Source organism: Molossus molossus, unplaced genomic scaffold, assembly GCF_014108415.1.
Source record: "Molossus molossus isolate mMolMol1 unplaced genomic scaffold, mMolMol1.p scaffold_m16_p_10, whole genome shotgun sequence".
NCBI classification, from domain to species: domain Eukaryota; kingdom Metazoa; phylum Chordata; class Mammalia; order Chiroptera; family Molossidae; genus Molossus; species Molossus molossus.
The window spans coordinates 21,441,972-21,466,165 of record NW_023425345.1 but is presented as its reverse complement, the minus strand read 5'-3'; the positions used below and the strand labels follow the sequence as shown (position 1 = coordinate 21,466,165).

Here is a 24,194-nt window from a genome sequence, read left to right as displayed (position 1 = left end):
AAGACAGGAGGAGGTAACAGCTATAGATGGATGGGTGGGTCCCAGGATGGGTCTCACCCTGGCCCTTCCTGGGGAACACAGAGCTGTGGATCCCAAGACTGACTTTGATTTTTTTGCCCTGAGTCTTAGATCCCAGGGAAATGATTAGGAATCCAAGATGTGTATTTCCATGTGAGGTGGAATAACTGCACCCATCTAAGCCAGCCCTAAGCCAGGCCCCATCCCACTCCCACTCCACCCGGCCAAGATAGCACCCTATGATTACCAACAACCCTCCAGCCTGAACACCAAATGATCCTTTAGGTCAATCCAGATACCTGTGCTCAGAAGAAACTGTCCAACAGTGGACAGGAGGGCAGGAGCAGGCATGTGTCCCCTGAAGCAGAGAGCCATATGCTGCCCGAGGTCTCAGGCTCCATGTTCTGGGAGGGGACCAAGAGGAGGCAGGAGCAGCAAAGTCTAGCCATGTACCACTCCCCAGCTATCCCCTCTTCCCTCAGACACGTGCCCAGGGAGCTCAGGCAGAAGAAGGAAATCTCTCAACCCTAAAAGACAAAGGCAATCCCAGTGGCCTCGGGGACCCTTTGAGGCCACTGAAAATCCTAAGATCCCAAGAAAGAGCACAGGCCTGTTAATATGGACCCCTTTCCCCCACCCAAATGCTATCCCCTAAGAGGCAAGAACCCCATCTGGTTTAGGCTGAAATACCCAAAGGTCAATAAGAGGTCAGCAGTCCCTGGTGTGGTTGAGGATAGAGATAAGGGTGAGGGCCACCCCTAGCTATGGCCTGATCCTTCCCTCCCACCCCTTCTTGCCTTTCCACAGGTTGTTATTTCCCCTCTGGAGTTCACTGCCCCTGCTAGGAACCACCTTGATTACCCACACCCAACTCTCTTCCAACTTTCCCCCAACATAACCCTCTCAATCATGGCATCAGGGTCCCCGAGCACTGACCTGGAGCCACCCCAAGGCTGTCATGATCATAGACAGGTGAGGGTGGGGGAGATCTTGCAGGTACAACAGGAGGTGAAAGGATGAGGGGGCCCAACAGACAAATGAATGGGCTCTGTGCAGGTCTCCGATGGAGCTGACCTGGGTTTGCATGGAGGGCAGAAAGAAAGAAACAAAAATGGTAGCCAAGGCCTCCGAGGCCAGAGGTGCAAGAACCCCCCAGGCTCTCCCCTTCCCTTCCTTTCTTAAATCACATCTACATAATGGCTCTGGCCTGGCTCTGTAGGCCCTTGTGCTCCAACTGATTATCAACCTACACCAGAGGTCATTTATAGTCCAGGGCCAAGAGATGGAGCTGACCTTCCAACCCACCCTTTCAGCAAGAACAGTGGGACCTCTGTCCTGTCAAGGGCTTCCTGGCCCATCATCTATCTGGGAGCAGCCTCCTGCCTCTCCCCCACCCACCCAGTCCCAAGTCTCACTTCCCCCTATCCTACATTTGTTCTGGCCACTCTAGGAAGAGAGGTAGCCCTAGGACAGGACCTTCTGTTCTGTCCCCAGTGGATAGTGCACAATTTGAAGGTCACCAGCATAGCCAGGCCATTGGTTCATGAGTAAGCCACTTGCCTCAGAGGCTCTAGATGAACCTAAAATAGCAGCCATAATTGGGAGGGAGTATTACATAGTGGTCAGATAAACAGGCTCTGGTGTCAAACAGCCACCTCTTACTAGTGGTATGAGAATATACAAGCCACTAACCTATAGTAAACAAGTCACATTTGCTGGTCCTACAAGGCAATACCAAGGGTACCCTTCCTCCTAGGAATTTTGTGAAGATTCCATGTAAAATTGCTCAGCATGGTACCTGGAATAGAGTAAGCATTGATGAAGTTAGCTATTGTTACTGTTACTATCTCCTACCTCTTAACTTGATTATTGAAATTCTCTTAACTGGAAGCAAAGCCTTGCATTCTACAGTTGAGGATAAAGCAGAGCCCATGCCCCTGAGTCACACAGTGGCTTACATTTATACCAAAGTGTGAGTGACTGATACCAATGATTGAGAGACAGTATAGCCCTCACCTTGGCTGGGGGCGATGGGGATGGAGGGGAGTTGTTGCCTTCCCCCGCAGCTTCAGAACCAGAATCTCTCACTGTGCCCCATCAACCCCTCAGCCCCATGAGGACCAGTGTGCTGTCCAGTCAGCACCATCCTCCAGGACGCTATGCCAGCATCTGGATGGCCGCTTTTGCACCTGCCAGCCAGCCCACGAGCTGCAGGGCAACAGCCACGTGGGCCTTCCCACCAGCCAGAGGAGTCTTCCGTGCAGGAGAGAGGGAACTGATGGCAGGACATTGGCCAGCCCAGCGCCACTGAGAGTGAGCTGCGCGGAGCCATCAGGCTCCACCCCCACCGAGTCCCTCTTGGACTCCTCCGCCACAGTTTGCACTGAAGCCACATCATTCAAGAGACTGGGCCCCCTACAGAAGGTACTGTGTCCAGGCCCCTGACTCCTTAGTCACCAGCTGCAGGTGCAGCCACTTTCCCTCCACCTGTCCTGGCTCCTTACTCTTCTTCCCCCTGGAGGTCAGCACCGCCCCCCACCCCGTCCTGCCCTGGGGTTTTCTCTCATACTCTCCTCTTGCCTGAGAGTCTTCCACCCTCCTTCCCCTGATCCCCTGGAGCATATCTCCTGTCATCTTTCTACCCTAACCAAGCTCCAGCCATCCTTCCATTCATGCCTCAGTTTGGACCTCACCAGCCCTCTCTGCCCAGGGCATGAGCCAGGAGACAGAGGGTCGGCTTGAGCGTCAACTGCTCAGTTTTACAAGAATGTGCGTGACCCTCACGAGTCTGTCTTGCACACGTCTCTTCTACGTAAGGTGTGTGGGGAGAGGTGTGTGTATTGTCGTTGTGGTCTTTCCATCCACTGTTCTGGAAGACTGCAGAGTGCCAGCAACTTCCTCTCTCTTTGCTTCATGCATGTGACAACAGCCACGGGTATTCGTTGACTCAGGCAGGCAGGGCAGAGCTATAAGCACGGCTTGACGAGTCACAGTGACCGTGTGCAAATTATTTCACTCTGTGTGACTTTGTTTCCTCACAGGTCTGGTCTGTGAATGATCTACTCTTGTCTTCCACTCCCACCCCCTCTCCTTCCTGGCTATTTTCAGAAAACCCAGGCTCCCTGTCCTTGACCCAGCTATAAGGAAATTATTGTCTTACTTAATAAAGCCTATCCTTAGAACTCCCTGATGGAGGTAGAGCCTCAACACGGGAAGAGGCAGCTGGATCACAAAGCAGTCCTCCAGGTGGCGCCCCTCACCAACGCTGCCGCTCCCTTCTCTTTCCCACTACTTTCTGAGGAGTGCAGGTGGGACAAGCCTGCGCCGTTTGCATAAGGATTTATTAAATTCTTGGTGGAAACAAAGGGAACTAGAAGAGAGAGTAATATACAAGTCGATTGTCTGAAATACAAACACAGCCTCACCCATAAACTCCTCATGTGAAAAGAAGGGATGGTGCAGGATATAGTGGAACTGCCTTGCTATTAGCAAGCAAGGCACATACACAATGTGTTTATAATATTTTTCAATTTATTTATTTTTTATTTGTGCTTTTTACTTTTTATTGTTGAATGTATTACAGATGTTCCTCCTTTTCCCCCTATTGACACCCTCCTGCCCGCTCCCGACCCCCCTCCTGCCTTTCCCCACACTGTGGTCTGTGTCCATTGGTTATGCATATATGCATATAAGTTCTTTGCTTTATTTCTTCCCACACCCCTCCACCTCCTTCCCTTTGAGGCTTGTCAGTCTAACAATAATTTATTTTTTTTAAATCATCACCAAGGATATTTTTTCCATTGCTTTTTAGAGGGAGTGGAAGAGAGGGAGGAAGGGAGAGAAAGAAACATCAATGTGAGAGAGACACATTGACCACAACTCCAACAGGGGCTGGGATCAACCGCAACCCAGGTACGTGCCCTTAACCAGAATCAAACCCGGACCCTTCGGTCCACGGGCCAGTGCTCCAACCACTGAGCCAAGCAGGCAAGGCCACATATGCAATATGTTTAAAGAGTCCTTTACTAAAGGACTTGACTTCAGGTTTGAAAGTCCACCCAAAGCCCCAACGGTGGGAGATTTGGAACTGGAATCTCCAGTCTCTGAACTTGTTCTTTGGACAATCTGTATGGGACCACAGTTCTAGATTCTCAGGACTCACAGTATGGTTACCCTCTCTTAGGTCGGGAAGGACATTCTGTCTGGGGCTTCTCCTTCCTGTCCATTCCCTCTCATTTTCAATAGCTTCTTGGTCCTTTTTAACCTTTTGCTGTCCCCTCAAAGCCCTGCCTCCTCTTGTGTTTGTCTCCTGGAGGTCATTCTTTCATCTATAGTCCTGCTCCATGATGGTGATGGGTGAAAGGGCCTTTCAGGCCTTAATTGAAGTGGAAGAGGAGAGAGAGGGCCAGAGTCCCCAAGGGTACTGTGGCTTCAGGTTAATCCATGTGAAATACAACCCTTCCTAGAAAAAATAACATCCTGCCAACTGGTCATCTGCATTTATTGTACTAAAATAATATGTCTGCCTCTGTGATAGCCAGCCTCTAAAGTGATCCCTGCTTCCTGGCATTCCCATCCGTGTGTTGTCCCCTCCCACATTGTATCAGGGTTGGTCTGTGTGACCAGTTGAATATGGCAGAAGTGATACGATGCTACTTCCAAGACTAGATTATAAAAGACATTTTGGGTTTTCTGCATAATGTTATGCCTACAGCTAACAATATTGTACACTTGAAATTTGTTAAGAAGGTAGATCTCATGCTAAGTGTTCTTACCAGAATAAAATAAAATAAAAATCTTTTTAAAAAGACAATATGGCCTCAGCTTGCTCTTTCTATCGTAGATTACTCTGGGGAAAGTCAGCCGCCATGTCATGAGGACACTCCAGTGTCCAATGAAGAGGGCTATGTGTCAAGGAACTGAGGCCTCCTGCCCTCAGCCATGTGAGTGAGCCGTCTTGGAAGGAGTCCCTCCGGCCCCAGTCAAACCTTCAGATGCCTGCATCCCTGGCCAACACCTTGATTAACGCCTTGTGAGAGACCCTGGCCCAAAGCCACTCATCTAAGCTCTTCTGATTTCCTCAGAAAATGTGTGAGGAAATATTTATTCTCTAGAAATAAATCTAAAGAGTGATGTTCAGAGATAGGCAGGTGTCCCTTTCCTTCTTCTTTAAGGTCTAATGAAGGCTGCAGGAAAACCTCCCTTATTCTGGAACCCCCACCACCATTGGGTCCTTCCCCATGCAGGACAGCAGGTGGCAGCACCAACAGAAATTTCAAAAATGAAAACAAAGATAAAAATCCAAATTCTGAAAATGTTTGTGCACTTCCTAGACTCACAGCCATGTACTTCTGCTTTCTCTCCATCCTCCCCACCCCCACATCACAACTTTGAAGACTGTTTCCTCTCCCTGTGTCCCTTCTCACTTATGGAGAAACAAAATGTAATAAAGGGGGAAAGTTGAGACAACAGAACATCAGGTATCTTCAGACATAAGCTCCCCAAGCTTGAAAGATATTGCCTGGCCTAAGCATATATCCAGCATCAAAAAGTTTTTCACTAATTTTAGGGTTGGGGGTTTGGTGACTGAACAAAATGTAACTCTGAGGTATGCATTCTCGTGACCTGGCCAGCCAAGGACCAAAGTATGCATAAGAATAGATAAAGTATGCATGATGGATTTGGAACCCCATCCTGAAAGTGCCAATGGGTTTATGGCCCAAATGTGAATATGTTGGTTATGTATCTCTGCTGAAAACAGCAAAGGGCAGCTGGAAGAGGAAGAATGCTGGGCTTAGCTGAAAGGTCAGCAGAGACAAGATCTCAAGGACTTAATTACCTACAACACCATGTAACCTAGGGAACCACTTTGCAAATAAATTGGGCTGTGTCCAGAGATCAGGAGCATTTGCTCCCTTGTGATGCTCCCCCTCACTCCAAGCCCTGTCTGCTTGTAATTCATTGCTTTGCAACGACCCCCAGCAGGCCAAGAGTCAGCAAGTGGTGACCCTGAACACACAATGATGTGATTCGACATGACCAGCAACGTAACAGTATGTGAAAGGGAATTAGCTATCTGGATCAAAAGTGAAAGTACGCTCAAGTTATCTGAGTCAGGAGCGCCTGTCTTGGGATAGCTGCCAGCATACCTAGTGACTGTGAGGGGATTTCTTGTCAGACAGCACCTGTCAGGATTTTCTAAAAATCAGTGACTTTATGCGCGAGTCTTAAAACAGCTGCTGAAAGCAGCTCAATGCTCCGTATGGTTCCCTAAGGAGGGCACGTTTGATTCTGATGTGTGGTTCAAAGTGGGGGGAACTTTTAGGGTGCGCAAGGATTTGGGGTATAATCTCTTGACTTCAACCCTTCTTTTATGGCAACTGGTATTTACAGCATTGCAGCCACTAAGGAAATCAGTCCCAGCGGTGTGCTGGCTCCAATCTCGCCTTCAGAGGAGACTTTGGAATCAGCCCCCCCCCCCCAATTGTCATCAAAGGAAGAAGATTCTTTTCCCCTTCCTCCACCTTTTGCGGACAATTCCTCAGCATCTCCACACCCAGCTATCATGGGCTGTCTTAGAGGAGCTAGGAAAGCTGGAGATTTTGGCGTTTTCCCAGCTATTATTCAGCCAGGTCAACAACCTGTGCATGAATCTTTGCACTATCAAGTTTTTAAGGAATTCAGGTGAAGCATAATAGAAAATGGTTTGTAAAGTTCCTTTACTATAGGAATATTGGAGGGAGTAGCTAGTAGTTATTAGATGACTCCATGGGATTGGGCTGCACTCAGGGGAACAGCGCTGACCCCTGCCCAATATGCGGTGTGGGAGTTAGAGTATCAGGATGGAGCCATGCAGCAGGCAATGGAGAATCTTGGGGCAGGGATTCCTATTGGGCAAGACATGTTACTAGGACAAGGAAAGTATTTAGATCCCACAGTACAGGTTAGGCAAGATGCTAGATTGTTTCATCAGGCCTCAGATTTAGCTACTAAAGCTTGGTGAAGGGTTCCAGAGTCTGGAGAAAGGACAGGCTCTTTTGCTACAGTTAGGCAAGAAGCACAGGAATCTTGTGTGTCATTCATTAATCAGTTGCAAACAGCAGTAAGTAGACAGGTTGAAAATACAGAAGCCGTAGATACATTGTTATTACAACTAGCCTGTGAGAATAGTAACGCAGATTGTCAGGCTGTACTCAGCTCCTTCGAAGGGAAAAACCTCAATGGTAAGGGAATATATAAAAGCATGTCAGAATGTAGGGACAGAAGCACATTGGTCCACAGCATTAGCTGCTACTCTCGGAACATTGCAAATTAGAGGATTCAAAAAAGGGCAACAAGGGTTCAAGTTATGTTTCCATTGTAGCAAGCCAGGACATTTTCAGAAGAAATGTAGAAAAGGGAAGGAACCAGTGGCACTCCTACAGCCTTGTCCTTGATGTGACAAAGGGCTGCACTGGGCCAATCAGTGTAAGTCTAAATTTTACAAAATTGAGAATCCCTTGTTGGGAAACGGGAAAAGGGGCATGAGGCACAGCGCCCCAACAACTCTCCGGATCCCCCAGCCTCAAGCTTTTCTCAGCCAATCAAGCAGAGGTTTGGAGACCTCCAGCATCAACAGCAGGGATTGCTGGCCTGGACCTTATCACTACCACAGAGTTAACCCTTAAGGAGTCTGATGTTACTACTGGAGTTTATGGCCCCTTGCCAGGAGGGAAAGATAGGTTTAGTGATTGGAAGATCTAGTTTAACAATGAAAGGAATTCAAGTGATACCAGGGGAATTGACTCAGATTTTGAAGGAGAGATTAAAGTATTACTTAAAGCAGTGGGCTTTCATGTTTTAACACCAGGAACTACTGAATAGCTCAACTCCTTTTGTTACCATACTGGGTTCCCAGAGCCACCTCCCCAGTAAGAGGAAATGCAGGGTTTGGGAGCACTGGTCAGTGTGATGTTTTCTGTATGGCTGCTATTAACACCAAGAAGCCCTTGCTCTCCATTAATATTCAAGGGCAACTATTTTTGGGATTTGTGGATACAGGGGCAGACGTTTCTATTATAACAGTTAGGGAATGGCCTGAGAAATGGCCTATAGCCCCAGTACCCCTGTTAGTGACAGGAGTGAGAGGAACTCAGCTCCTCAACAAAGTACTCACTCCCTTTCCTGGATAGGTCCGTCTGGTCAAAAAGGATGGATTCAACCTTATGTCATGGATTCTGCCCTAAACTTGTGGGGAAGGGATCTTCTCTCTCAGTGAGAAATGATTATCAAAACTCAGCCTTTTAGCTAGGGGCAACTTGTAAAAATTCCCCTCCTTTCATTGGCCTGGAAAACAACAGAGCCAGTATGGGTTCATCAGTGGCCCTTAAAAGGGGGAAAATTACTATAAGCAAACAAATTTGTAAAAGAACAATTGGAAGCAGGTCATATAGAACTTTCAGTCAGTCCCTGGAACACCTCCATTTTTGTTATTCCTAAAAAGGTGGTAAATGGAGATCACTACATGATTTGAGGGCAATCAGTGCTATTATAAAACCCATGGCAGCATTATAGCCTGGGCTCCCCAATCCTACAATGATTCCTGGAAAATGGCCTATAATTGTTATAGATCTTAAGGATTGTTTTTTCACTATCCCTTTAGTCCCAACAGATTGAGAGAAATTCGCTTTTTCTGTTCCCTCCATTAACAATGGTGAGCCAATGCAACTGTTTCAATTGAAAGGTACTACCCCAAAGATTGATGAATAGTCCAACAATTTGTCAATACTATGTCCATCATGCTATTGATCCGGTAAGGAAACCATTTCCTGCCATTTATCTATACCATTATATGGGTGATATTTTGTTAGCTGACTCTATCCCAAAAGAATTGAATCAGGCCTATGTAATGCTTCAGGAGACCTTGAAAGAGGCAGGATTACAAATTGTTCCAGAGCCCTGGCCGGTTTGGCTCAGCGGTTAGAGCATTGGCCTGTGGTCCGGAGAGACCGGGGTTCGGTTCCCACTAAGGGCACGTGTCTCGGTTGCAGTTTGTCCCCGGCCCTGGTTGGTTGTGCAGGTGGCAGCCACTCGATGTGTCCCTTTCACATCGATGTTTCTCTCTTTCTCTCTCTGTTCCTCTCTCTCGCTCCCACTCTACCTGAACAAAAAATGGAAAAATGTCCTCGAGTGAGGATAAAAAAAAAAATTGTTCCAGGAAAAAGTACAGCAATAAGAACCTTGGCGATACTTAGGGTGGATAATAGGGGCAAGAACTATTCGCCCCCAGAAACTTACCATTCCAGTAAAAGTAACAACTTAAGCTTGGTATCACTACTCAGCAATTAACTCATTTATTTAATACTCTCAAGGGTGATCCAGCACTAAATTCGCCTAGAACTCTATCTGAAGAGGCGCAGCAAGAACTTAGAGAAATAACACTCAAATATAAACCTAACGAGCTCATCTTCGATTATTAAAGGACCCTATTCGGCTATTTGTATATCCAATTGTGCCTTACCCTACAGCATTGATGGGACAATTAACTCCTGAAGTACAATATCTTGAATAGATCTTTCTCCCAGCTACCCTGTCTAAAACAATAACTTCAATTATTGAACAATTAGCCAAAGGTAGAAAAAGAACACAAGAACTGACAGGGTATGACTCTCAGATTCTTCAGTTGCCTCTTTCTCAGGAATAATTTACCATTTTGATTTCCTAGGCAATAGACTTTCAAGTAGCTCTAGCAGATTTCTTTGGGGAAATTAATTATTCTCTTCCGGCAAATAAATTCTTACCAAATATTCCTCAATTACACATTAACATGGTGCAAAAAATAAGTAATACCCCATTACCTAGGGCTAGAACTGTATTCATTGATGGATCAGGTAAGTCTCACAAAGCAGGTGTAGCCTGGAAAGAAAATGACTAATGGAGAAATATTAGTAACCTTGAGCCTGGGTCAACTCAGCATGCTGAATTACAGGCTGCAATATTAGCTCTTTAGCAATTTACAGGAGAGCCCTTAAGTATAGTTAGTGATTCACAATATGTAGTTAAAGTGTTACAAAGAATAGAGCAAGCCTTTATTAAGCCTTTAGCTGATCAGCATCTATTAACCTTATTCTTATCTCTCCAAACTTTGATAGACCAATGAAATCATCCTATTTTTATAACCCATATTCTATCTCATTCCACACTCCCGGACCTTTAATATGAGGAAATCAGCAGGCTGATGCCATCATAGCAGCAACTCTTGCATTTCAGCAAGCGCAAAGTTCACATGCCTTTTTTCACCAAAATGCTCGAGCACTCATGAAATCCTTTCATTTGACCCTTTTGAAAGCCCAAGATATTATTAAGTCTTACCCAGATTGCCAACCTTTGGGAGGGACTGCAACATCAGCAGGAGTCAATCCTTGGGGTTTAACCCCTAATGGGAAACAGATGTAATACATATTCCTTCACTTGGTCGATTTCATTGGGTACATGTTACTGTTGATACGCATTCCAATTTTCTGCATACAACCACTGCTATCGGGGGGAAAGCAACTATGTTAAGCGTCACTGGCTGTCCTGTTTTGCACATATGGGGGTGCCACTGGAAATTAAAACAGATAATGGGCCCTGGCCAGTTTGGCTCAGCGGTTAGAGCGTCGGCCTGCGGTCCGGAGAGACCCAGGTTCGGTTCCCGCTAAGGGCAAGTACTTCGGTTGCAGTTTGTCCCCGGCCCTGGTTGGTCGTGCGGGTGGCAGCCACTCGATGTGTCCCTTCACGTCGATGTTTCTCCCTCTCTCTCCCATCCTCTCTCTCCCTCCCACTCTATCTGTACAAAAAAATTGGAAAAATATCCTCGGGGGAGGATAAAAAAAAAAAAACAGATAATGGGCCAGCCTATACATCTCAAAGAATTAAATTATTTCTCCAACAGTAGAACATTGGGCATAAAACTGGCATCCCCTATAACCCTACAGGGCAAGCTATTGTTGAATGTGTGCATGCTACTTTAAAATTACTAATTACAAAACAAAAAAGGGGGAATATGGGTGAACCCCCTGTGAATCAACTTTCTCTGGAAATCTATACCCTTAATTTTTTAAATCAAGATTGCTTCAGCACATGGCTATAGAGTGACATTTTCAACCAAAAGCTTCCACCACAGGGCCCAAGCCTTTAGTCTAGTACAGAGATCCACAGCAGGGGGCTGAATGGCAAGCGCCTGCAGAGTTATTGGTGTAGGGGTGTGGTATGCTTGTGTTTTGTCTCCTACAGGTCCCAAGTGGCTGGTGGCTTGGTGGATAAGACCTTACCATAAACTGGAAGGATCTTCCCTTCAACCCACTTTCTCAGATGGCGCAGCTGACCCTGGACGCTAATCGTAACACCCATTATTAGCTAAAGCATTTGGACACCTTCCTAAAAGGAGATTCATTGGGTGGCTGATAGCTTTCATAATTTCAGCCATAGTCATTGCTGCTACTGCAGCTGTTTCAGTCACGGCCTTGACAGAATTGGTCCAAATGGCACATACAGTGGCTGAAGTAATGACCAATGTTACTAAAGATATGGTTTCCCAGACAGAGATTGATAAAGAAATTCTAGCTCGATTAGATGTCTTAGAGGCAGCTGTATCATGGCTGGGAGAGCGTGAAGAGGCGTTAGCCACTCGCCCTACATTACACTGTGATTGGGAATTTAGTCATAGTATGTGTGTAACTGTATTACCTTAGAATGCCACCTCCCTCAATTGGACAGTAGTCAAGCAACACAAGGAGCATTTGCTGGCAACCTTGGAGGGCAAGTAGCTAATCAAAAAAGGGCTCTGGAAACACAGTTAGCAAATATACAACAGCTTGCTCAACAAAATGTTTTGAAGGCAATCTCAGATCATGTCCAGTGGCTCAATCCAAAGCACTGGTTTTTGCCCTGGCCGGTTTGGCTCAGCGGTTAGAGCATTGACCTGCAGTCTGAAGAGACCCGGGTTCGGTTCCCGCTAAGGGCACATACCTCGGTTGCAGTTTGTCCCTGACCCTGGTTGGGTCGTGTGGGTGGCAACCACTCGATGTGTCCCTTTCATGTCGATGTTTCTCTCTCTCTCTCTCTCTCTCTCTCTCCCTCCCTCTCCCTCTCTATCTGAACAAAATATAAAAATATGTCCTTGGGTGAGGATAAAAAACAAAAACAAAAAACAAAGCACTGGTTTGAGGGTTTCAATCTTAGAATCTGGATTTTTACTGCTATTGGTTGTTTACTTGCTTGTGTTGGCCTCATAGTACTCCAAGGCCTCTGGCGAATGGTGTCCTCTATGCAGAAAACCAAAAACTGAGTGACGAAGCTCCTGACCACTGCAGCCCTGGCAATTCCTCAATTACAAGAAAACAAAAAAAGGGGAAATGTAGGGTTGAGGTTTGGTGGATGAACAAAATGTAACCTTGAGGTATGCATCCTGGCCAGCCAAGGACCAAAGTATGCATGAGAATAGATAAGGTATGCATGATGGGTTTAGAACAAGTATGCATGAGAATAGATAAGGTATGCATGATGGGTTTAGAACAAGTATGCATGAGAATAGATAAGGTATGCATGATGGGTTTGAAACGCCACCCTGAAAGTGCCAATGGGTTTATGGCCCAAGTGTGAATGTGTCTATTATGTATCTCCGCTGAAAACAGTGAAGGGCAGCTGGAACAGTAAGAATGCTGGGCTTAGCTGATAGGTCAGCAGAGACTTGATCTCAAGGACTTAATTACCTACAACACCATGTGACCTAGGGAACTGCTTTGCAAATAAATTGGACTGCATTCAGAGATCAGAAGCATTTGCTCCCTTGTGATGCTTCCCCTCAGTCCTAGCCATGTCTGCTTGTAATTCATTGTGTTGTGACAAACCCCAGCAGGCTGAGAGTCGGCAACTAATCACACAGGTTAAAGATGCTGGTGGTGTCAAAGTCTAAGCATCATCTTCAGGATCCATACCTCATCTTAGAAGGGGCCATCTGGCCACAATTATCATTTTAAATACATTTATTTTATAATTATTAAAGTGATTTAATAACATTACAGAAATTGCATTAAACAGAGACACATTTTTAATATCACCCATGGCCCTATACTCCAACATGGACACAGTTATTTTTAGATTGTTCTCGTGTTTTCTATTTTTGTGAACATTGTGTACTTACAATTTTGTAGATTGTTTTCTTTATTTCTTTTATTCAGTCCTCTTAACCTATTTTTGGGAACCCATACATAGAGCAGATGTGGCCTTGGTTCATTATGGGCTTAGATTAGCTAAGGAAAAGGGGGAACAAAATAGATGATCGAAGGACTAGAAATAACCAGTTGTCTGGGTTTGCCTGGGTCTGAACCAGTTTTAGGATTGGAAGCCCCATGTCCCAAGAAACCCTTCAGTCTCAGATAAACCAGGATTTCTTTCTTTCTTTCTTTCTTTCTTTCTTTCTTTCTTTCTTTCTTTCTTTCTTTCTTTCTTCCTTTCTTTCTTTTTGGTACGTGCCCCTAGCGGGAACCAAACCCAGGACTCTGTTCTGCAGGCCAACGCTCCAACCGCTGGCTTTTTTAAAAAAAATATTTTTCTTTATTAATTAGAGAGAGAGGAAGGGGCAGAGAGAGATAGAAACATCGATGAGAGAGAACATCAATTGGCCACCTCCTGCATGCCCCCTACTGGAGATTGGGGCCCACAACCTAGGCATGTGTACTGACCAGGAATAGAACTGGTAACCTCTTGGTGCACGGGTTGACGCTCACCCACTGAGCCACACCAGCCGGGCAAGGATAATTTCTATTTTGTTTGTTTGTTTGTTTAGATAGTGGGAGGGAGGGGAAAGAGAGAGAGAAACATCGACGTGAAAGGGACACATCAAGTGGTCTCCACCCACATGACCCAACCAGCGCTGGGGACAAACTACAACCGAGGTACAAGGTACATGCCCTTGGCGGGAACCGAACCCAGGTCTCTCTGGACCGCAGGCCGATGCTCTAATTGCTGAGCCAAACCAGCCAGGGCAAGAATGATTTCTAATAGGTCGCCCTTTTTGAAACAAGTCCCCCAAATTAAGCCAGTTTAGGGTTCAGAATTTTGTTTTAATTTATCTATTGGCCTTTAGCTATACCTTTTTGCCTATCTTTTTAAATTTCTTTTCTTTTTTAGTAGTCCCTCTAGGGCAGCTGTTCTCAAACTTTATACCCTTAAAAATTATTGAGAATCCCAAAGAGCTTCTGTCTACGTAGGTTGTATTTATTCATATTTGCTGTACACAAAGTTAAAACTGAGGAAATTTAAAACACGAGGATACATAAGCACACATTCTATTTGTTGTGAAGGGACGATGTTGTCACACCTCACCTAGCCTCTGGTCACTCCCTGGTATACTTCATGAGAGAAAAAGAAAACAGCAAATGACATCTTAGTATTGTTATGAAAATAACTTTGGTCTCACAACCCCCTGAAAGGATCTCAGGGACACCCCCTCCCATTCTCCCCAGACCACAGGTAGGAAGCCACTGCTCTGGAAAAAACAGCATCCTTCATTTTTGAGTCCTTGTAGAGTTAATATTGGATGAAGAAACTTGGCAACCATATAAGTCCCCCTCATCTTTCATACTACGGTTTCCAAGTATATTACATCTATACATGTTATAAACCCTGCAATACAATGTTATAATGTTGCTTTAAATAGGCATATGTATTTTAAAGACATTATGAAAAATACATATTTTATATTTACCTACAAATTTACCATTTCTCTTTATCCATCCAGCAGATCTGTTTTTCCATCTGGATTCCTTTCCCTTAAGCTTCAAGAACTTTAGCATCTCTCATAATGCAAGTCTGCCAACAAAAAATTCTCAAAGATTTCTTTTTATCTAAAGATGGTTTGCCCGACTGGTGTGGCTCAGTGGTTGAGCATCGACCCATGCACCAAGAGGTCGCCAGTTTGATTCCCAGTCAGGGCACATGCCCAGGTTGTGGGCCAAATCCTCAGTGGGGGGCATGCAGGAAGCGGCCAATCAATGTTCTCTCTCATCAATATTTCTATCTCTCTCTTCTTCTTTCTCTAAAAAATAAATTAAGAAAATAAAACTTTTTAAAGATGGTTTTATTTCATCTTCATTCTTGAAGAATATTTTCACTGGTTCAATTCCTGATGGGTACATGCCCAGGTCATGGGCTTGATTCCCTGGTCAGGGGCATGCAGGAGGCAGTCCATCCATGTTCTGCTTTCATAAGGATGCTTCTCTCTCTCCCTCTCCCTTCCTCTCTCTCTAAAAATTAACTAGAAAAATATTTTTTTAGAAGATGTTGTTCCACTGCCCTCTGGTTTGTGTTGTTTTTGATGAGAAAGCAGTGACATTAAAAACATTCTGTGCTTGCAGTGTGTTCCTTTCTCTGGATGCCATCAGGATTTTCTTTTTATCTTTGGTTTTCAGCATTGTGACTATGATGGGCCTATGTGAGCTTTTTTTATTTCAATTCTGCTTTGAGTTCATTGAGCTTTCCAGCCATTATTTCTTCAAATATTTTTTCTGCCTCATTCTTTTCTCCCCTTCTAGGACTCCAAGAACAAGGGTTTTTATATATATTTCCCACAGGTCCCTGAGCTTCTGCTCATTTTTTTAAATTAATTTATTTTTGTTACAGATATTTCTCCTTTATCCCCCAGTGACACCCTCCTCCCAATCCTGCCCCCTGAGCTTCTGCTCATTTTTTTAAAAATGCCTTCCTCTGTTCTTTAGATTGAATAATTTCTATTTATCTATCTTCAAGGTCACTGACTCCTTCTGCCATCTCCATTCTTCTATTAAGTTCCTCCGGTGATTTTTAAAATTTCATATATTTCCTCTTTCAGTTCTAGAATTTACATTTGGTTCTTTTTTAAAGTTTCTATATCTCTGCTTATGTTCCTATCTTTCTTCTTTGATATGAGCAATTTTTCTTTGCATCTTTGTGTGCTAAAATCCTTGGGTATTGAATCCAACATCTGGTTCATCTTGGGAAATGGGCTCTGTTGCCTTTCTCTTGAGCATAAGAAAGGAGCCTGCTACTCAAAAGATGCATATGGGAAATTATCCCCAGGTGTGGCTGGGGTTGGTGTATGGCACACAGGGTAGACTTCATCCTAAGACTACATTTGAGAAATTGTCTCTCTCCTGACCATCACTCTCTTGCCATCCCCTCCTAGCCAGGAACTGTGGCTCTCCTGAACCTGGAAAGAACAAAGATCCAGCCCTGGCCCATTTGGCTCAGCAGTTAGAGCATCAGCCTGAGGTCCAGAGAGACCCGGGTTTGGTTCCCACTAAGGACACGTACCTCGGTTGCAGTTTGTCCCCAGCCCTGGCTGGGTCGTGCGGGTGGCAGCCACTCGATGTGTCCCTTTCATGTCGATGTTTCTCTCTCTCTCTCTTCCTCTCTCTCCCTCCCACTCTATCTGAACAAAAAAAAAAAAAAAAGGAAAAATATCCTCGGGTGAAGATAAAAAAAAAAAACAAAGATCCAGAACGTACCCTGTTTGGGTCTATAATTTGCTACATTTGTGAGGAGGCATATTATTACATGCAAAATAGAGGAAGTAATAGATTCTTCTATGAGAAGTGTGTATCTGTAAGAGTGTGTGTGTGTGTGTGTGTGTGTGTGCGTGTGTGTGTGTGTGTGTGTGTCTAGAACATAAGACCAAATAGGATGTAAGGATTTCCATACATTCTACACCTAGAACACTTGGCACATAATAGGCGTTCAAGAAATACTTGTTAAATGAATGAATATATGTATATATGTGCATGTCTCAGGGTCTAAATGGCAAGTTCTCCTTAGGCCTGGGAGAGTAAATGGATCTCATGCTGATGACAGATATTTTTTTTTTTTCTGATGGGGCCAGCCATACTGCTGCCAACAGGCAGAAAGAGGCAAAATACTATTCCACTACATCCATTTTCCTCACTCCAAGCACATTGCAAATCTCTCCCACAATCCTTCTTGTTTTCTGCTTTGAGGGCTCCTCCCTGCCCTCCCTTCCCGCCAACCTTGGGCATGGGGGGAGGGGTGTAGAGGCAGGAGGGTTCATTTGGGAATGTCCTCAGCCTCTTTCTCATGCTGAGTTCTTATGGATGGAGAACAGACTTTGGAACTTTGGAACAAGCCCATCCCTCTCCTGCCTGCCTTTCAGACCTGAATACATTGAGATTACCTTTTTTTTTTTTTAGAGGGAGAGAGGAAAGGAGAGGGAGAAAGAGATAGAAACATGTAAGAGAGAGAACACTGATTGGCTTCCTCCTGCATGACCCTCACTGGGAATTTGGCCCACAGTCTGAGCATCTGCCCTGACTGGGAATCCAACCGGCTGCCTCTTGATGCATGGGTCGACGCTCAACCACTGAGCCACATCAGCTGGGCGAGATTACTTTTTAAATACCGAAATAGGAAAGAAGCTCTGCTTTCAGTGGAGAGGGAAGAAGCAGAGACATGTTGGTGAGCATGTGTCTCATGTGTGACTCCAGGTGAGTATCATGTTGTTCATGGAAGCATGGTGACTGAGGCACTGGGCACAGAGCTGCTGGATAGTGTTCCAGGGAACCAGGGCTCAGGCTGGGGTAGTGTCCACAGCAACTGGTGACAGTGAGTGGGAGGTCTCTTGTAGCACAATCACCATACTGAAGTGACCGAAAAGCACCTTTCACTAGGATGACCATAAAGCTTGTCCAACCCAGGTCACCTTTGAAAGGGAAAGGGGACACTATGAATAACCACACTAGGAAAACCAGTGTAAACGATGACTGTTCCAACCAAACTGAGATGAATGCTCTCCCAACAGATGATTCGAATGAGTGTTCTGGAAGATTGGAGTAAGTTAGTCCACCAAAGCAACAAAGAGAGGGAGCATTAATTTTATGGTGGGTAAGGCACTAATGATCTTGCTAGACCTATCAGTCACTCAGGGAGATGACAACAACAATAAAATGAATTGGCGATGAGTGATTCAAATAAGGTGAGTCAGCCAGAGACACAGAAGTAGGGTACAGACTGACAAACCTCAGAAAAGGGGGACGGGGAGGGGGATAAACCACAGAACTTATATACATGTATGCGTAACCATGGACATAGACAACAATGCTGGGAGGGGTTTTAGGATTGGGAGAAGGGGGTCAAAGGGTGAAAAAGGAGAAACATCTGTAAAAAATAAAATAATTTTTTTTAAATTTAATTTAATTTAATTTTATTTTTTATCCTCACCCGAGGACATTTTTCCATTTTTTGTTCAGATAGAGCGGGAGGGAAAGAGAGGAAGAGAGAGAGAGTGAGAAACATCGACGTGAAGGGACACATCGAGTGGCTGCCACCCGCACGACCAACCAGGGCCGGGGACAAACTGCAACCGAGGTACGCGCCCTTAGCGGGAACCGAACCCGGGTCTCTCCGGACCGCAGGCCGACGCTCCAACCGCTGAGCCAAACCGGCCAGGGCTTTTTTTTAATTTTAGAGAGCGAGGGCAGGGAGGGGGAACCAAGGGGATGGGGGAAGGAAGCCGAGAAGGGGGGAGGTGGAGAAGGAAGAAGGGAGGGGAGGAGAGGGGACGAGGAGGAGGAAAGGGGGAGAAGCGAGGGAGCAGGCGGGTGCACCAGGGAAGAGGCAGAGGGCAAAAATAAAATAATTTTTAAAATAATAAATAAATAAACAACAGCACAGGTCTGGCCAGTTTGGCTCAGCGGTTAGAGCATCGGCCCATAGACCAAGGAGTGGTGGGTTCAGTTCCGGTCAAGGGCATGTACCTCGGTTGCAGTTTGGTCCCCAGCCCTGATCGGGGTCATGTGGAGGCAACCAATCGATGTGTCTCTCTCACATCAATCTCTCTCTCTCAACCAATCGATGTGTCTCTCTCACATCAATCTCTCTCTCTCTCTCTCTCACTCTCCCTCCTTCACCCTCTATCTGAAGATAAATGAAAAAATATCCTTAGGTGAGGATTTAAAAAATAAAAGAATAGCAAAAACTAAAAATAAAAAATAAAGTGAGTCAGGGTGGGTGGCAATAAATGCAAAAGTCACCAGTATTGTTAGGGCTTCTAGCTCGTTAGATGACTGGATGATGAAGGAGTAGCTATAGTGAAACATAGTCAGAGAAGCCAAGAACATAATATGGGGTTCCTAACCCTTATAATCTAGTGACTGCTTCAGTAGCCTTCCTTCCAGGACAGATTCTTACAGGCTCATGCTATGGTTCCTCTCATTCATGGGCTGTTCCTGCAGGTCCCGGCTTTTTACTTACAGGTGTCAGTAGAAGGCTTCCTCTTCTGGGGTTTCATCTGCCTCCTCCCTCAATTGACAAGAAGTGGCCCAACCTGGACTTCTAAGGACCATGGGCCACACAGTCCACAGTCAGCCACCTTACATACCCTTACATCCAATGAGAAGGCAGGACCTCAGATACTGGCTGTACCTCCAGGTTTCCAACTCAGGATAAGGTGGAACAGTGCAGGAGTCCACGGAGGTGAATTCTACCACCTTCACTAAGTCTTCCTTTCTCCACCGCTTCATTTGAATGAGGTCGGGTCCTGGTGCCTCCACATGGCCATCACTCTCCTTCCCAGACCACACGGCCTAGAAAGGAAGGGCAGAGATAGAGAGCTGGGAACACAAAGAAATGGAAATAGAGGCTTTAAGGAAGAGAATTTTTTTTTTATTTTTGGTACGTGCCCCTAGCAGAAACCGAACCTGGGACTCTCTGGTTCGCAGGCCGACGCTCCAACCGCTGAGCCAAACCGGCCAGGGCGAGAATTTTTTTTTTTTTAATCCTTACCCAAGGACATTTTTGCATTTATCTTCAGATAGAGTGTGCTGACATGTTCATAACCCCATAATTGATGATTGGTAAATTATTGTGCTGACTTGTTTTTGTTTTTGTTTTTTTTAATCCTCACCCGAGGACATTTTTCCATTTTTTGTTCAGATAGAGCGGGAGTGTGAGAGAGGAAGAGAGAGAGAGAGAAACATCGATGTGAAGGGACACATCGAGTGGCTGCCACCCGCACGACCAACCAGGGCCGGGGACAAACTGCAACCGAGGCACGTGCCCTTAGCGGGAACTGAACCCGGGTCTCTCTGTACCGCAGGCCAACGCTCCAACCGCTGAGCCAAACCGGCCAGGGCTGTGCTGACTTGTTTATAGATTCATAATTGATGATTGGGAAAGTCACTGTGTGCTCTCTAACTGAACTTGTTTTGTAAAGAAGAAATTGTTGGGAGACAGCTATGTGTCTGACAGAGTCCACGGAGCCTGGAGGTCTTAAGTCAGAGACTCGACCTCCCGCACAATCTTAAGGAATTAGGCTTGCATTCTGTTTGTGCTGCTAGGGGCTAAGTGTGACCCAATGCACCTTGAAATGCCTGAGTATTCCTGGGTGTTCTGGGTGTGCCTGGGTGCTCCTGTTATCCCCAAGGCAAACTAATTCTATACAGCATTGTTGTAGCCCTGGGCATTATACCAAGAAGATTCTATTTTCTGTAAGGTATAAAAGGCATATAATAAAGCATATCAGGGCTCAGAAAAGACTCTGTCACAGGGGTGTTCGGAATCAGACGCCAGCCTGCTAATAAACGGCTCTTATTTGGACTTCAATTCTCTAGTGGTCTTTCTTTGACTCTGTCGCACCACAACATTTGGAGGCCCCAGGGCTGGTCTCTGAGAACTCGGAATCAGTCGCCAGCCGGTTTTGCTCTCTATTTGGCTTTAATTTGGCTCTGGTGGTCTCTCGGTTCTCTCACTACACACCAAGAGCAGGAGGAAGAGAGGGGAGAAGAGAGAGACAGAGAAACATCGATGTGAGAGAGACACATCGACTGGTTGCCACCCGCACAACCCCAACAGGGGCCTGGGATGAACCTCCCCCTTAGCGGAAACTGAACCCGGGAGTCTCTGGTCCGCATGCCAACACTCTAACTGCTAAGCCAAACCGGCCAGGGTAAGAAAGAGAATTAAAAAAAAAAAAATAGGTAGCTGGCATGATCCCAAGAGAACTTTATTCAGCTTCTCCTTCAAGTTAAGTCTCGTTGTTGATGGGTAAGCAGACTTCCTGGTCTCAGAAATATCAAGCTTCAACTGGGGTAAAAACTAGCTCCAATATTTCAGTCATCCCTAAGCCAGATTACAAGTGGTGTCTACTCTAGAGATGTTTTTTTTAAGTCATGTTGGTAATTACTGTATTTCCAGTAACTGCTCCTCCTGCTCCCGGAGCCTTCCCCAGCCACACCCAAGGCCTCACCTGGGCCAGCTCCTCACTTGCCCTGGAGTGAGGGGACCTGACTCCCAATTGTAAGTGAAAGATAGAATGTGTCCCATATTACATTTGTTAGCTTTTTCTTTTCTTGTGTACATTTTCAGCTTCTCAGGCCTGTTCTTTATTACCTCTAAATTCTCTCTAATGAAATTCTGGTGCTTAGTTTTAAAAAGCAAGCCTTGCCCTGGCCAGTTCAGCTCAGTGGTTGAGCATCAGCCTGTAGACCAGAGAGTCCTGGGTTCGGTTCCCGCTAGGGGCACATACCACAAAAAAAAACAAAAAACAAAAAAACGCAAGCCTCACAACTACTAAGAAAATAAATCTGAGCAAGATGAGAACAGAATGTACTCCTTCTTAGCCTAGCGTTGCAGAAAATCAGAAACGATTCTGCTCATACAATTGATTCTGATAAAGTATAGAATCAAAAACATTCAATCTCACTGGTGTGAAAATATATAATATTGTTCCGTGTTATATTTATATCATCTTTGGACTCTCATTTATACAAAGAAATATTTAAAGATATTCATGCTATATAACCATGTAGTCTATACAACTTAAAATCCTGCAAGACTGGCCCGGCCTGTGTGACTCAGTTGTTGAACATCGACCCACACACCAAAAGGTCGCTGGTTCGAATCCCGGTGAGGGCACATGCCCAGGTTGTGGGCCTGAACCCCAGTGGGGGGCATGCAGGAGGCAGCCAATCGATGTTATCTTTCATCGATGTTTCTATCTCTCTCTCCCTCTTCCTTCTCTCTCTAAAAATCAATAAAGAAAAAAAAATTTTTTTTAATTCTGCAAGTCTGGTCATTGATAACTTATTACTTACTAAACATTTTTAATTAGCCCTGGCCGGTTTGGCTCAGCAGTTAGAGCATCGGCCATGAACCAGAGAGTCCTGGGTTAGGTTCCCACTAAGGGCACATACCTCGGTTGCAGTTTGTCCCCAGCCCTGGTTGGGGTCGTGTGGGTGGCAACCACTGGATGTGTCTCTCTCACATCAATGTTTCTCTCTCTCTTCCTCTCTCTCTCTCTCTCTTGCTCTATCTGAAGATAAGTGCAAAAATGTCCTCGAGTGAGGATAAAAAAATAATTTTTTTTAATTAACCTTTTACTTCCCAGAAAGCATAAGTACTCGTGAGATTGTGGGTTGTCTGTTAGAACAGAAGAGTACCTCTGGGACTCTCTTTCCCTTCTTTTAAGTATAAAGATAAAATTCCATTACTCTGTGTGCTTTTTTTTCCAAAAAGTTTCAGAGTCTGCAATCATTTAAATTAACAGAAGGAATCCCTACTTTGTGATCTACCAGGAAAGATAGAAATCAGCCTTGTGGAAAGAGCTAGAAAATGAAAGAGAGGAACAGAGAACGAACTGATGGTTGTCAGATGGGAGGGGTGAGGAGGTACAGGGATGGGTGAAAAAGGCAAAAGGGATTAAGAAGTACAAATTTCCGGTTATAATAGTCAAAGGGGTGTAAAATACAGCATAAGGAATATAGTCAATAATATTGTAATCAGTATGTATGATGTCGGATGGATACTAGACTTATTGGGGGTTCACTTTAAGATACATAAATATATAATCACCATGTTGTACACCTGAAACTAATATAATATTGTATGTCAACTATAATTGAAAAATAAATTTAAAAAAAAAGAAAAAGGAAAGAGAGGGAAGCAGCAAAACCCTGAGTTCAGTTAACTCAGGATTTGGAATTTGTCTGTGTCCTGCAGCACCCTTTCCCTGGGGTGATCATAAGGGAGACAGAAAGCTCTGATCATGATATTTGGGGTCCTCATCTCCACTGATCCTCTATTACTTGGAAGACAATAAAAATTTCTAAGCCCAATAAGAAACTGCCTTCTCGCCCTGGCCTTCGTGTGGCTCAGTGGTTGAGCGTCGGCCTGCAGACCAGAGAGGCCCGGGTTCGGTTCGCTAGGGGCACGTACCACACACACAAAAAAGAAACTGCCTTCTTGCATCAGAGGCTCCCCAGGAAGATGGAGCAACAGATGCTCAGAGGAGAGGAGGCTGTCAGAGCTGAAGTTTGGATCAAGGAGGCAGATGAACTTTATTTATTTATTTTTTTTAATCCTCATCCGAGGACATTTTTCCATTTTTTGTACAGACAGAGTGGGAGGTAGAGAGAGGAAGAGAGAGAGAGGGAAACATCGATGTGAAAGGGACACATTGAGTGGCTGCCACCCGCACGACCAACCAGGGCCGGGGACAAACTGCAACCGAGGTACATGCCCTTAGCGGGTACCGAACCCAGGCCTCTCTGGACCGCAGGTGGACGCTCTAACCGCTGAGCCAAACCGGCCAGGGCAAGGAGGCAGATGAACTTTAGAGAATAAAGTCCTGGACAAAGGAAGGAAAGCAATGGAGGTGAGGGACAAATAAAAATAGAGTAGCAAGTAGGAAGAGAACATACATACCACCAGGGACCTGAGCAGCATGCATGAATTCTAAGTAGAGATTATTTCATAGAATGAGGGTGACAGGGATTGCCCCCCTACTATCCCTTGGACTAGGATGGAAGGACAAGGCTCTAGGAAGGAGAAGACCCCAGAGGAATGGTGCTTGGGAAGGAACAGTGGTCATTTGGAATGACCCAGAGAGAGTAGAGAGGAGCTGCTTATTACTGTTACAGGATTACAAAATATTCAGAAGTATACCATTTTTTAGTATAGTTTGTATTTTTAAATGTTTCTCACTTTGTTATTAGATAGCTGTGTTACAACCAACCCGCAGGGGGCTGAATGTGAAAGGCGGAGGGGAAGGGGAGTGGAGAGGACCCTGGGGAGGTCACAGAAGCACAAAGCAAAGAAGTTCTGGATTTTCCTAGTTTTCATTCAGAGGCAGAAAGTGTTTTGTTGAGGGCCAGAGGGAGTATTCTGCAGGA

At 45.2% G+C, this 24,194-nt stretch overlaps 1 long non-coding RNA gene across 1 annotated transcript; it reads right to left on the bottom strand.

Moving 5' to 3' along the window:
- Positions 1–975: 975 nt before the first annotated feature.
- Positions 976–19,516, bottom strand: LOC118623289. Its single transcript, XR_004958265.1, has 4 exons — positions 19,406–19,516; positions 1,711–1,816; positions 1,449–1,598; positions 976–1,092 (listed from the first exon to the last, which is right to left on the bottom strand). It is a non-coding gene; the product is annotated as an uncharacterized LOC118623289 (long non-coding RNA).
- Positions 19,517–24,194: the final 4,678 nt, after the last annotated feature.